The following is a 12965-nucleotide window of genomic DNA, read 5'->3' as shown; positions in this document are numbered from 1 at the left end:
TGTTATTTGCAGTAAACGTATTAAGTAAAAGGTGAGTCACTTTTCAATGAGGGAAAAAAAAGGAGATACTTTTTTAAGTGCTAAAGTTGCAGTTAATACTATTCAAAGAATATTTAAAAAAAGAATCACAAAAAACGGTGAAAGTTTCCTGTAGCTATCTTCGGCTGCTGTCGCTTTCAAGTAGAACAAAAGGAATTTTTGTTAAATCTTCGGAAAAGATTTTTTTTCTTGAAAAGGCTATACGATTATAGTGAAAAATTAAAACACGAGGTACAGAACTTTGTTCCTTTTAGCCATTTAATCCAAAGTAATTCATTGTCTTACGCTTCAAATGGTATTTGTTAAAGGCAATTGCTTGAACTAAATAGCTTATTTTTAACACATTACTTTTCCTCCGCGCATTCAATTCAGGCACATTATTCCGTTTTCCGTACTTTTGTAGCTCCTAAAACTGCTTCACCTATTAAAAGTTTCTTCTTCCTTTAAAATTTCCGGGAAGTAGTAGGCAATTGTTTCTTCGTAACATTTTTACTGAAGCAAGATATCGACAAAGAATCCCAACTTAGTTTCAAAATCATTTATTTCAGAAACAAAAAATCAGAATGTTTTCTGGCAAATTTTCGTTTAGAAATGTATCAAAATCTGAAACCCGTGAAAAGGGTGAAAGTTTTTCTTTTCCTATTCTTCTATTTCTTTTTCCTTTATGAGTCGGTAGAGAAGTTATCAGAAATAAAGTCAGATGAACGCGAAAAATTTGAAATTAAGGGTGAAAAACTTTTAGTCTTCTTTACTAAGAATAAAGCTCAAAGTCTCTCTGTCTGTTAGGATTTCTGTGACGCGCATAGCGCCTAGACAGTTCGGCCGATTTTCACAAAATTTGGCACGAAGTTAGTTTGTAGCATGAGAATGTGCACCTCGAAGAGATTTTTCGAAAATTCGACGTGGTTCTTTTTCCATTCCAATTTTAAGAACAAAACTATCATAAGATAGACGAGTAAATTACGAAATTATCATAACGTGGAACCGTAACATGGGCACAAGCTAATTCGCGAGAAAATTCACCATACATTATTTGTAAATATACAGGCGAACCAAAAGACATTTTAATTTTTCTATTATAGGCAAAGCCGTGCGGGTACCACTAGTATTTTAATAAAGAAAGAAACAATTTGAATAAGAACTTTCAATATAACATTAAATATTCTTGTAAAATATTTCGATCCGTTCACACTTGATGGCAAAAAGCTTTCTTTAACTCGCAACTCCAATTAACTATTCGCAACTCCAACGAACTATAGGGGGCACTGCAGTCACTGTCTAATGGCGGACGAAAAAACTAAAACGCATGTGGTAACGAAGAAAATGCTAAAAGTGTTGTGATTTTTGTTCGTATGTATGATTTTTGCGCTTTATTCTTTTTAAATTAATTTTCAGTCTTGTGGATATTCTGGCCCACGTAGAAAGAAATGAGAATTCAAGAAGCATTACTAAACGGCAAAGATTAATGCAAACTACGTAGTTCGTAGTTCTAAGCAGCTATTTCCACGATGTTGAATTCGATATTTATCAATTCTTGATAAAACTAAATAATAATTGTAGCCTGACAAGAATAACAATTAATGCTAGAAAATTCAATATGACATTACAAATTATTATCGAAAGAAGATGATACTTTTTTGCCTTGCTTGGCTAGCGCTTATTGTTTTGCATTTGCAGATGAGTTATTTCTCTCGAATTCCCGAATCGGTTAATTTAAAATTTTTCTGTTTCGATTTTTCTAATTTCTGAGTTACGATTTAATTATGTCATGTTATGCAAATCATCAACAAAATTCTCACGGATATATGGTGGTAGTTTTCTTTTCAGTTGATCGACCATTATTTCTTTTTACTTATCGAATTCTGTAATCTTACTACCATTTCATGATGGTTAAACTCATGATGAAAATTAAAAATGGTTTAACTAAAAACGCGAAATCTCGCCAAGGCTACTTTGCTCGCACAATACTAAAACTATAACCCTAAACAAATTTGGCGAAACCTTTCAGCTGAGAATAAAAGGAATAAAGTAAATTCTTTCTCGGTTAAACATTTTTCATTTTGTTCTACGATAATATATTCAAGAAAATATTTTGCATACTGTCCATTCCAACTAAATGCTGCTGTAAAATATGGTTAGTTTAATTAATTTAAGATTAAAAAAAACCCATATTCTTACAAATTCATACAAAACAATTAAATTTTTTACCTTGTATAACGTTATCCAAGTTTGTTAATCCAGAATTTTCGCTTTCACCATTTCTCAATCAACTCATATTTTAGAAGGAAATAATGAAAACTAATATTATTTTGAGAAGCTCGAGAATACTACTAAGAGATGAATTAATTTCCGTAGCTGAAAGCAAACTAAGACACATCGATTGCGTCAATAAATACTCAGAACAAACTACCTGTGTTTACGTCAGCAGACATACGTGGAACGCAACGTGGCAATGTTTTAGTTTTCCCGGCAGTTTTATAAATCACCGCAAGGTAGCGTATTCGAGCGCTGGAGTTTCGAATAGGGAGCGCTGCAGCCTTTGTCTAATGGCGGATGAAAAAGGTAAAACAAACACACGCCGAAACTTACAGCTAGCTTTGACGCTTAGTGAATGACAGTAATTTTTCATCGTGTTTGTGGGAAGCTTTCTTTTCTATTCTTCTGAAATTACATTACATCATAAACTGTCTGAAGCCTGTAATTTACCCAAAAGAAAACACGTGGAATGGAATGTTTAACCTTTTTCTTTAGTGTTGTTAATCACCGCAAGGTAGCGTATTTAGACTCTGGAGTTGCGAATGAAGATAGCTTCATTTAAAGGAAACAAGCAGGAATTCTTGAACTTTTTCTCTTATTTTTTGATTACATCATTAAACTTTTAAAATTGAAAACAAAAAAAAATAATAAAAATTCAAAAATTTTAAAATTATTAAAATTTTAAAATTGAAAAAATTATCAAAATTAATAATTTTAATAAGTAAAAAATGTTACATTTCATCATTTTAAACTGTTAATTTTAAATAAGTAAAATTGTTAAGTTTCAATAATTAAAAGTTTTAAATTTTAATAATATTCTTTTTTAAATTTTAATATTCTTTTTTAAGTACAATCATTACATTTTTAAAAAATTTTAATAATCTAAAATTTATTACTTTTTTTAAAACTTTTTAGAGACATCAGAGGCATAACACTGCCGTGGGCAGGAAAACGGCTGTATCTGCAAAAATGAGTTTTTGAGATGTTTGAAGAAATGTGTGTTGTATTCAATACTCACAATAGGTAAATGTTAAAATCATTTTTTTTCGGCCCTTTTATCAGCGGAAACCAAATAAGCAAGCTTGTACAATAAAGCTAACTTACAACACATGACAAAACTGAAAAATTTGCAATAATTGCCCTCTGCCTGTCAACGGCAGAACACAGTCTTAGAGAGGAAAATATTTATTTATTATTTAATTTAGCTAAAAGTAAAATTTTCGACTTGATAAGCTTCCTTGTGGTACTTTTATGAGATGAAATTGAAAGAATTTTTCATCAGCAAAACTTTAAGTGGCATACATTTTTACATAAGAAAAGAATACTTACTTTTTTGTTAAAATTAAATTTTCTTTTGGGGGATTTTGTGAGATGAAATATTCAAGCAGGTCACTTCATCATAACAGTAATGATTAAAAAAAGGTTTTTTTTTCTTGGCTAGATAAAGCAGGTGACGCTGTAACACAGCTTGGCTAATGATACAACTGGACAAAGGAACACAACCTTCCCTGCAAAGAACAGAGAATTCTCAATTTCAACTTTTTATAATATTCTATCAATATTTTGTTACTGAATTCAGAGAGCTGAGGTCAGCGAAAGATGATGTCAAGAAATATTAAAGAAAAAATACAAGGGCAGCATCAATAGGAAGCACATTATATTGGATTATGGTTATGACAGGCTATATGCCGCTGTGGAACGTGAGAAATTCTTAAGTTGGCCTGGAAAATTGAGAGTCACATTTACTATACTCGTTTCTTTTCCTTGCAAAATTTTTTGAATAAGGGCAAAAGTCAGAAAACTGAATTTGATGTTATCAAACATTTACTGGAATTATTGGTCTCTAGCTAAGGTGATCCGGGCCACCGTAGTCAAGGTGGGTCCTTTGTCAGATGGGTTGCCTCTCCCTCCCACCGAAAAACTTCTAAATTTATACTGTATAGACTCCTAGACAGGCCGGACCCCTACTTTCCGATTAGCTGACATGGCCTCTCGCCGGCCCTGGCTTAAGCTTTCAATTTAAAAATTCATCCGCACAAACGGGTTCTGAAAATTACTGCAACACAGCAAAGAAGTCCACAAGTTGAAATGATGGAAACGACATTGAGTATGTTTAACTGTATGAAAAATGTATTATTTTCACAATGTAAGTTATGTGACTATATTTGGGGCAAACCTAACCTGGTAGTGTCGCAATGCTGCGATTAGGATCTGTGCAGCCTTTACAACGCTACCAGGCTCGGTTTGTACCAACTATAGATTTTATTACACCTCCTCGTAAGTTGTAGTTTGCAGCTCCCCCCCCCCTCTTCCCCTTGTTTTCTTTCCTTTCATTTTAACTTGTGTGTCCCATTCCTCTCTTACATAAGAGAGGGATGGGACATTTTTACTTATTGATTAATTGTTTTTTAAAACAAATACTGTAATAACGCTCATCAATTTGATATACTTTAAACTTATTAAAATGTCTTAATTTGTTGCTCTGAAATTTGTTGTAGCAGTAAAAAATAATTTATAGGATTATTTTTTATTGCTAAATAAGGAGGGATTGGACAATTTTAACAAAATATTTAAAAATAATATTTTGTTAAAATTGTCCAATCCCTCCCTACTCTTCCTTACTCGTGCTAAATATTAAGGCGTTATAAATGCATAATGCAAATAGTTTTGGAAATTCTTGATTTATACCATCAAGCCTTTCTTAGATTATGATTGAAATCTTACATTACATCGAGCGAATTCTTAATAAATAATTCTTCAAGTCGTTTCATATCGATTACTTCCCACTCTTTTATCGATTCGGGAAAATCGATGCTGATTAAGTTGAGAAACTAGAGCATTGATATAAATACCTTTTCTAACACCATCAAACTAAAATAAAGGATGTACCATAACGCAAGGGGAAAAATTCCTATGTGTACAAATAATTAAAAGCAATTTCAAGCTTCTCGGTAGAACGTGAAATAAACATGAACATCTTGTACAAAATTAAATAAATTTCGAAAGAATTGCATAACATAAAAACTTACATAAATTTACTCGCATTTTTCTCCGGTTTTTCTAGTTAATTATAAAGTAACACATCTCTTTTACGTTTACCATAGTCGATAAAATGCTCTGTAATCTCAGCCTATAAACATTAGTAAATCCGAAATCCCAGTTGTCAATGACTCGGTCGTCAAAAACTAAGCTAAGACACATACAAGTAGCTTTGGAAGTTGTGAGGATTTTCGGTTGAGACACAACCTAAATCCTACGTCATTTCATCTACTTTACTTTTTTTTTTCTTCCTTCAAAGCGTACTAATACTGCGTGAAGTGCTGGACAACTTTCAGTTTCCAAGGGAAACAACAAACCTTACAAGATGCTTTGACCTATCTTTTTGGTTAATGCGGGGATTATAAGGACAATAATCCATCTGTTGAAAAAAACAAACAGGCCTAAATATAGGTAATAACTCTTTTCTCCCACTGTACTAAATCTGGTCAATACTCTTGCACATTTTTCTTTATCTATTGTTTTGTTAGTATATACAGTAGAACCTCTCAATAAGAGACATTTAGGGGACTGGAAATTTTGTCCCTTAAATAGAGGGAGGTAGAAGCTCCCTTCTTCGGATTATCCCTTCTTCGGAGGTAGACGAATTGATCCACGCAATATATTAACTCAGTATAATTTCGTAAAAAACATAACCTATGAGCATTTAACATAAAATGCTAAAAATGATTTATGTATACTGAATAAAAATCAAAATTATTCAAATTTCAAAACTTATTCTTTTAATTATTAAAATTTAATCAAAAATTTCAATGGTTAAGTTTTAGAGTACGCATGAATTATTTTGAAGTAATTCGTTACATGGCCTTATTTGATTTTATGGCAATTTAAAATTCAGTACAATATAACTTCCAATCAGTGTTCCCATTTGAAGTATTTTACACAAAACTATTCATGGGTCATTGACTATCCATTGACAGTTAGCCTACTTGAATAAATTGCTGTGAGGATAAAACATGCATGTATATTTTAAGAATTTTACAATAGATGATATTAGGACACGTTACTGTCAAAATTTCACTAGTTGAAAATTTGAAATTCTTAAATTCGTGTAAATTGAATGCTTGGCAATCTTATATCTTAATTTGTTTAAGTTTTCTCTGTAACTGTCCTTTAAATAGAGTGTCGCTTATTCAGAGAAAAATACATGAAGGTCCCAATTCAGAGGGACTGGGACCAGAAAAAATGTCCTTTAAATAGAGGTTTCTTAGTGGAGGTACTACTGTATATATAATAATAATTAATTTAAGGCACAATTTTGAGATATAGTTTGCAAAAAATTAGTTCATGTTAGAGAAGTTAAATTATTCAAACTTAAAAAAAAATGTATAACGAAAAATTCTTTAAAATGCGTAATAAATTTATCAACCAATTATTCAGAAAATACTATCACAGTATAACTTTAGAAGCATTACTTTTTTCATTTATATTTATTTTGCAATAAAATCTATATGCGTATTAAATTATGTTTGTTTGTTTAAATTGTCTGGTTGTAGCTTTTTCACGCATCGGAAAATATAGGACTGATTCTGTAAAGAAAAAAAGTATTGTATATCCAAAACCCATCTCAATGAAAAGAAATATAAAACACAAAAACTTCCTTTCTTCGAATGGCACGCAATGCATGCCGGTTACAGCTAGCACTTTACAATAGCTTTCTGAGTGTGATCGATTTATAAATTCATTACTCAAATAGTCATCATTTAACACAAAGATGTGTTGATAGATTTTCATTTTGATTATTTTTTTGGTAACAATATTTCGAATACACAAATAAACAGCTTAAAGGGTGTTATTAAACTTTATGAAGTGTGGAAATTACCCAATGTTTTTGGCTAAGTGCGGTCAAAACTTGATTTACGTAACATTATATAGCGGTATCTTCCCCCTCGCCCCCATTCTGATGATAGTGTTCGGAATTGGCCTATGGAAATTATGGTAACCATTAGAGAACAGTTTCCTGAACGAAAAGTTAAATAAAAATGTCTTACGCGTACAGTGGGGGGCCGGTTAATTGAATCAGCCGCTTTAATGAATCAAATCGTCAAAAACAAATCAAAATCCAGCCTTATTGAATTAGCCGCTTTATTGAATCGGCCTCTTTATGGAACCAAAACTCTTTGAAACAAACGTGATTCATATAAGCGGCGGTCACTGTAGTAACAATTTTCCCAAAAATAGTGAGTAAAAGCCGTCTACTTATCCTCTCAGTTGAGGAAAAAGGTTTCAAAGAAGCTAATGTGTGCATCACATGACTTCCTTTTACTCGAATTTAATGTTATTTCCCCATTATTGGCAGTTTTAAAGTGCTTCAATTGCTTACTCTCTAAATATCACCAACAGTGACCAAATTGAAACCAAATTTAAAATAAAAAAAATCGCCAAACTGTCGCCAAGTTGGCGACACATTTTGGTGACCAAAAAACTGGCGATATATCGCCAAGTTTCCGACAAATTATAACACCACTTGAGTTTACATCGATATTAACAATGATTTCCACCCAAAAAGGGGCAAAAGACCCCCTTAGGAACATCCGAATGCAACCAAAAGAGAAGGTGCACAACAAGACTCTACTAGGAGTCTACGTAGCAAATTTCAACTTTCTAGGACATACCATTTTTGAGTTATGCGAGATACATACACACATACATACGTACATACGGACGTCACGAGAAAATTCATGGTAATTAACTCGGGGGTCGTCAAAATGGATATTTCTGGTGTCTGTTGGTTCCTAGGCATATATCCACGTGTGGTCAGGTCGAAAAAAAAAAACTCAACATTAATTCGGGGGTGAGAAAAATGGAAATTAAGGCCGATTTTTGAGTGAAATTTTTTTCGCGAATACAATACTTCCTTTTTTGTAAAAGGAAGTAAAAATTAATGTTTCTTCAAAGTATATTTTTCAGCTTACTTTAAGTTTACAATCAATGCTACCAAGAACATTTTATTTAGGTCTACTAATCAGTCTCAAAACTTCACATCAAATGAAATACTTTCAATTAAAATTCTTAATCACTTTCTCCACTAAAAGTGCTTTGTTATAAAGTTTATATCAATTGGTACTTAAAGCTAATAAATTAAAAGACTTTGGTTTCACGTGGAATAGAATCACAATTAATGGAATTTCGTTGGATCCAATTATCCTTAAATAACAATTTTCCCCATTTGTTACTTCAAAGAAAGTATTTCGGCGGAGTAAATTTGAAAGCGTGCCAAAATTTAAAATCGCCTTTTAAACTTGATGGGTACGAAATAAATTATTCTTAGTAAGAGCGAGGGTATATCATGTTTGACTTCGCTACGCAAGTACCGATTAACAAAAAACAAATGCATTTTATTTTCCAGCAAAAAGTTCAATTATTATTATTACATATTTTTATTTCCAATGACTGGCAGCAAGAAGAAGTGACAAAGAACAAAATAGAAAATACAAGCACAATACACAGAATAAGGAACGCAGTAAAATATTAGCTGTCTACACGCTTTCTTGCCTGCCATTTTGGCAGGCGCTCTATGGAAGGCTCATTTATAAGACACAATATTATACAAAATCGGGTGTATGGGGACCACCTTGGGGGTTTCGTCAGAAAATCCAGAATGATTACAGAAAAATCCAATGATGTCTAAATTTAAGTTTTGAGTCATAAAATTGATGTGCTTTCTACATATACATCGACGGGAAATGTTTATGCTATTGTTTTCCTTCTTTTTTAAACCTGATTGTTTAAAAAAGATAAACATGTGTCACTAGACGAAACTTTTGTTTTAGAGGTAGATCGTGCAACGTCGGGTAATGCAGCTTGTGACATAAATCATCAAAAGTATATTTCATAACTCTGTGGACTTAATGGGTGTATGGTGTGATAGTTTCGAAAATTTATAGCTGCATTCTTTAAAGATTTTTTATTAGTATTTTAATTAATGTTACTCATCTAAGAAGTAAAAAGTCCTAAACCAAGAGCTATTAAATGACCAGAAATAAACTATTTAAGACGTCAATATGAAATATAGTTCAAAGTACATTCAAATTATTTGCTCAAATTGAAAGATTTAAACAAAATATTGAAATGAATATTTAAAACCTTTTCGTTGCGAAGCACTTTTGTCATGCATTGAGCTATACCATTTGCACGCCCACGCCCTCCCCCTCAGGAAAATTTTTAATAAGAGAAATAATTGTATTTATTATATTTGGAAATGTTTTATGGTCTTTTTCACCCCCCCCCCCTCCCAAGAATTTATCGATATATCAAAAATATCGATATTTGGAGAGCGATATATCGCGGTATTAAAATTCTGATATCACCCAGTCAGTGGCGTAGCTACAGTATTTGCCGCCCGGGGCGGATCCTCAATTTGCCGCCCTTTCGTTGTGAAATAGCCAATACACAAAACTGTCAAACGTGTTCAAATTAAAACTAGAAATTTAATTGAAGAAAACATAAGACCTTATTATTCTCTAAATACTTTCAAAATGAAAAAAAGGGAGAGGGGGATAAGGGCCCACACTTGGAGAAAATTGCTAAATTTAAGTCAAAAACCGAAATTTTAGTAAAGTTATTAGAAAGAGCGCGTTGGGTTTGTTTCCGATTTTTTTCAAAATTAGTCTCTTTTAGTGTTTCTTTGTTGACGTTAGGGGATCGGAGGGCAACGAAAGGAAATTTTACGACATTTTAAAATGCAGCTTAGGCTACGTAGAAGTCAAGGAAATCGGGAATGGTTGGATACTCAATTTTAGGCCATCTTCGGCAACGCAATTGCATGCGTATACTTACGCAGTTGTAGGCGTTAGGGGAGAGAGAAGCGCTGAGGTTTCTTACTGAAATGTTTTTTAAATTGAAATCATTTTTAAGGGTATCTTTGGTGGTTTGGTTGAAAGGGGAAGGTTCGGGTTCTTTCTGTGGAAATTTTTCGGCACTGAAGTCTCAAAAACAGAATTCTAGGCTGTCTTTGGCGACGTTGAGAAGTTCCCTAATGGCTTAAAAATGTTGCGAAGCCAAGCAGTTCTATCCTGAAAAATGTCCGTAATTGACGTTTGACTTTGGGCTTTGTTTTATAATGTTAGGAGGAAGAGGGGACAGAGAGAGATTTCCCTCTAAAAATCTTTCTTAAAGCTGAATACTATTTTAGACTATCTGTCAGAAGGAGGGGTTAGCGAGCTCTCCTACTCACGCAAATTTCTAAGAAAAAAATCTTGTGCAATCTTTGGGACGTAAGGAAAAGGAGTGAAGTGTTTTTTCCTCGAAAAATTTTCAAAATTGAAGTTTTAAAAACGCAGTTTTAATCTTTGGAAACGTTAGGTGAGAGGGGAGGGCGACTAAGATATCTGTCTTGGAAAAATTCCAAAATTGAAGTCCTAAAAACGTATTATAGGCTATATTTGATCACTTTAGGAGATCAGGGACAGTCAGGGTTCAAATGCTGTTTTCACAAATTGATATTGAAGCATCCAAGCTTTAAAAACGTAATTTTAAGCTAGATGTTGAAACTTTAGAAGAGAAGGTGGGATATTTCTCTTGGAAAGTTTTCAGAATTAAATACCTAAATATATACCTTTTGACTGTGTTTGCTACGTTAGAGAAAACAGTAGGGTTAGGCGCTCTGCCTAGAAATTTTTGAACATTGAGGTCTAAAAACGCATTTCTAAACTACCTTTGGTGATAGGGTAACACCCCCAGTAATTGGCAAGGCACCCGACGGTTTAACCGACTTTTTTTTTCTTGAAAAACATATAAATTCAGAAATAATACTTTTTGAAAAAAAATAGGAAACGTTATTTGATGTAAGATTCTATAAAGAAAGACAGATTCGTACGAATATAACACGCAACAGGCACAGCAATGGTTACAAAAAGTTGGGGTATGCCAGCAAATTTAAAGTTTCATCATTCATTTCACATAAAAAAGGTTTTGAAGCATGCTAAAATTCAGATTTAATTTATTTCATGAGCGTAAGTTCAAAGATAAATAGAAAAAAAAAACCCTAGGAGAAAAGGGATAAGATATTAAAACGCTCCCCTAACTAAAAACATTTTCGCACTGTGCGACTACAGATTGGGGGTGGGAGACGTTCCCAACCGAAATTATTTGAAACTGAATAATTTAAAACGCATTTTAGACTATGTTTGGATAATATGAAAAATTATCATACAAGCTTTGTGCTACAATATGATTAAAGTGAAAAACAACGTATATAAAGCACAAATATTGGAGTAGATACAGCATATAGCTATTTCAAGGCCACAATGGAGCCCCTTCATCAGTGCAAAAAGCACACCAACAGAACCAAAAGTTGCGAGAGAACTGACAAGAATCAAGTGGACACCGGTATTTATACCAAAGAGGGTCAACCAATAAGGATACAGGAACAAGACATGAAAAAATCAATCAGCGAACAGCATGTACACTCCGGGCTCAAAGCAGGGGGAGAGACAGCCAATCAGAAGCCAGGAGACAAAAAGTGCGAGACACCGAAGAAACAAGGAAAGGCAATTATAGAAATTGCTTCCAAATATCATGAAAAAATGGAGTGCTGGAAAAATCATTGACAAGAGAATGAGAATTTTTCCAACTATAGTAAGCTGCCCAGAAATTGAGGTCATAAATCGAAGAACATTTACAAATAATCTTTGCAGATGAAAAATCAAAACAGTGACCAGAAGTCCAACAATGCTGAGCGATGGAAGAACGAGCAAGTTCTTTATGTTTAACATAGTTTTCGTGCTCTTTCAGACGGTGCTTGAGAGCACGTTTAGTCTGTCCAACATAACCAAGTCCACTTTTGCAGGAGATGCTATAAATACCCCAGTTGCTATGGCAATCAATGGGGTCTTTTAAGTTTGTAAATTTTATCTTATTAACTTGGGAAAAAGCTGTATCAAAATCAAATTTCTTCAAAATCTTTGCAACTTGATGACTAACTTTCGGATAATAAGGCAAAACAATAGCATCTCCTGCAAATGTGGACTTTGTTATGTTGGACAGACTAAACGTGCTCTCAAGCACCGTCTGAAAGAGCACGAAAACTATGTTAAACATAAAGAACTTGCTCGTTCTTCCATCGCTCAGCATTGTTGGACTTCTGATCACTGTTTTGATTTTTCATCTGCAAAGATTATTTGTAAATGTTCTTCGGTTTATGACCTCGATTTCTGAGAAGCTTACTATAGTTGGAAAAATTCTCATTCTCTTGTCAATGATTTTTCCAGCACTCCATTTTTTCATGATATTTGGAAGCAATTTCTATAATTGCCTTTCTTTGTTTCTTCGGTGTCTCGCACTCTTTTTGTCTCCTGGTTTCTGATTGGCTGTCTCTCCCCCTGCTTTGAACCCGGAGTGTACATGCTGTTCGCTGATTGGTTTTTTGATGTCTTGTTCCTGTATCCTTATTGGTTGACCCTCTTTGGTATAAAAACCGGTGTCCACTTGATTCTTGTCAGTTCTCTCGCAACTTTTGGTTGTGTTGGTGAGCTTTTTGCACTGATGAAGAGGCTCCATTGTAGCCTTGAAATAGTTATATGCTGTATCTACTCCAATATTTGTGCTTTATATACGTTGTTTTTCACTTTAATCATATGTTTGGATAAGTTGAGGGTCCAACCCAAATGTTG

At 33.4% G+C, this 12965-nt stretch overlaps 1 protein-coding gene across 2 annotated transcripts in view; it reads right to left on the bottom strand.

Moving 5' to 3' along the window:
• LOC129222882 (uncharacterized) overlaps positions 1 to 12965 on the bottom strand; it is a 260010-nt gene that overhangs the window by 142289 nt on the left and 104756 nt on the right. The window contains exon 2 of one of the 2 annotated variants that reach the window (XM_054857445.1): positions 3625 to 3803. The exons of the other annotated variant lie outside the window; for it this stretch is intronic. The gene's annotated coding sequence lies outside the window, so the exon portion shown is untranslated. The remainder of the gene's footprint in view (positions 1 to 3624; positions 3804 to 12965) is intronic. 2 annotated transcript variants of the gene reach the window in all.

This window comes from Uloborus diversus, chromosome 5 (genome assembly GCF_026930045.1).
Source record: "Uloborus diversus isolate 005 chromosome 5, Udiv.v.3.1, whole genome shotgun sequence".
NCBI classification, from domain to species: domain Eukaryota; kingdom Metazoa; phylum Arthropoda; class Arachnida; order Araneae; family Uloboridae; genus Uloborus; species Uloborus diversus.
The sequence above is the reverse complement of the archived record's forward strand: the minus strand, read 5'-3'. Positions and strand labels throughout refer to the sequence as shown.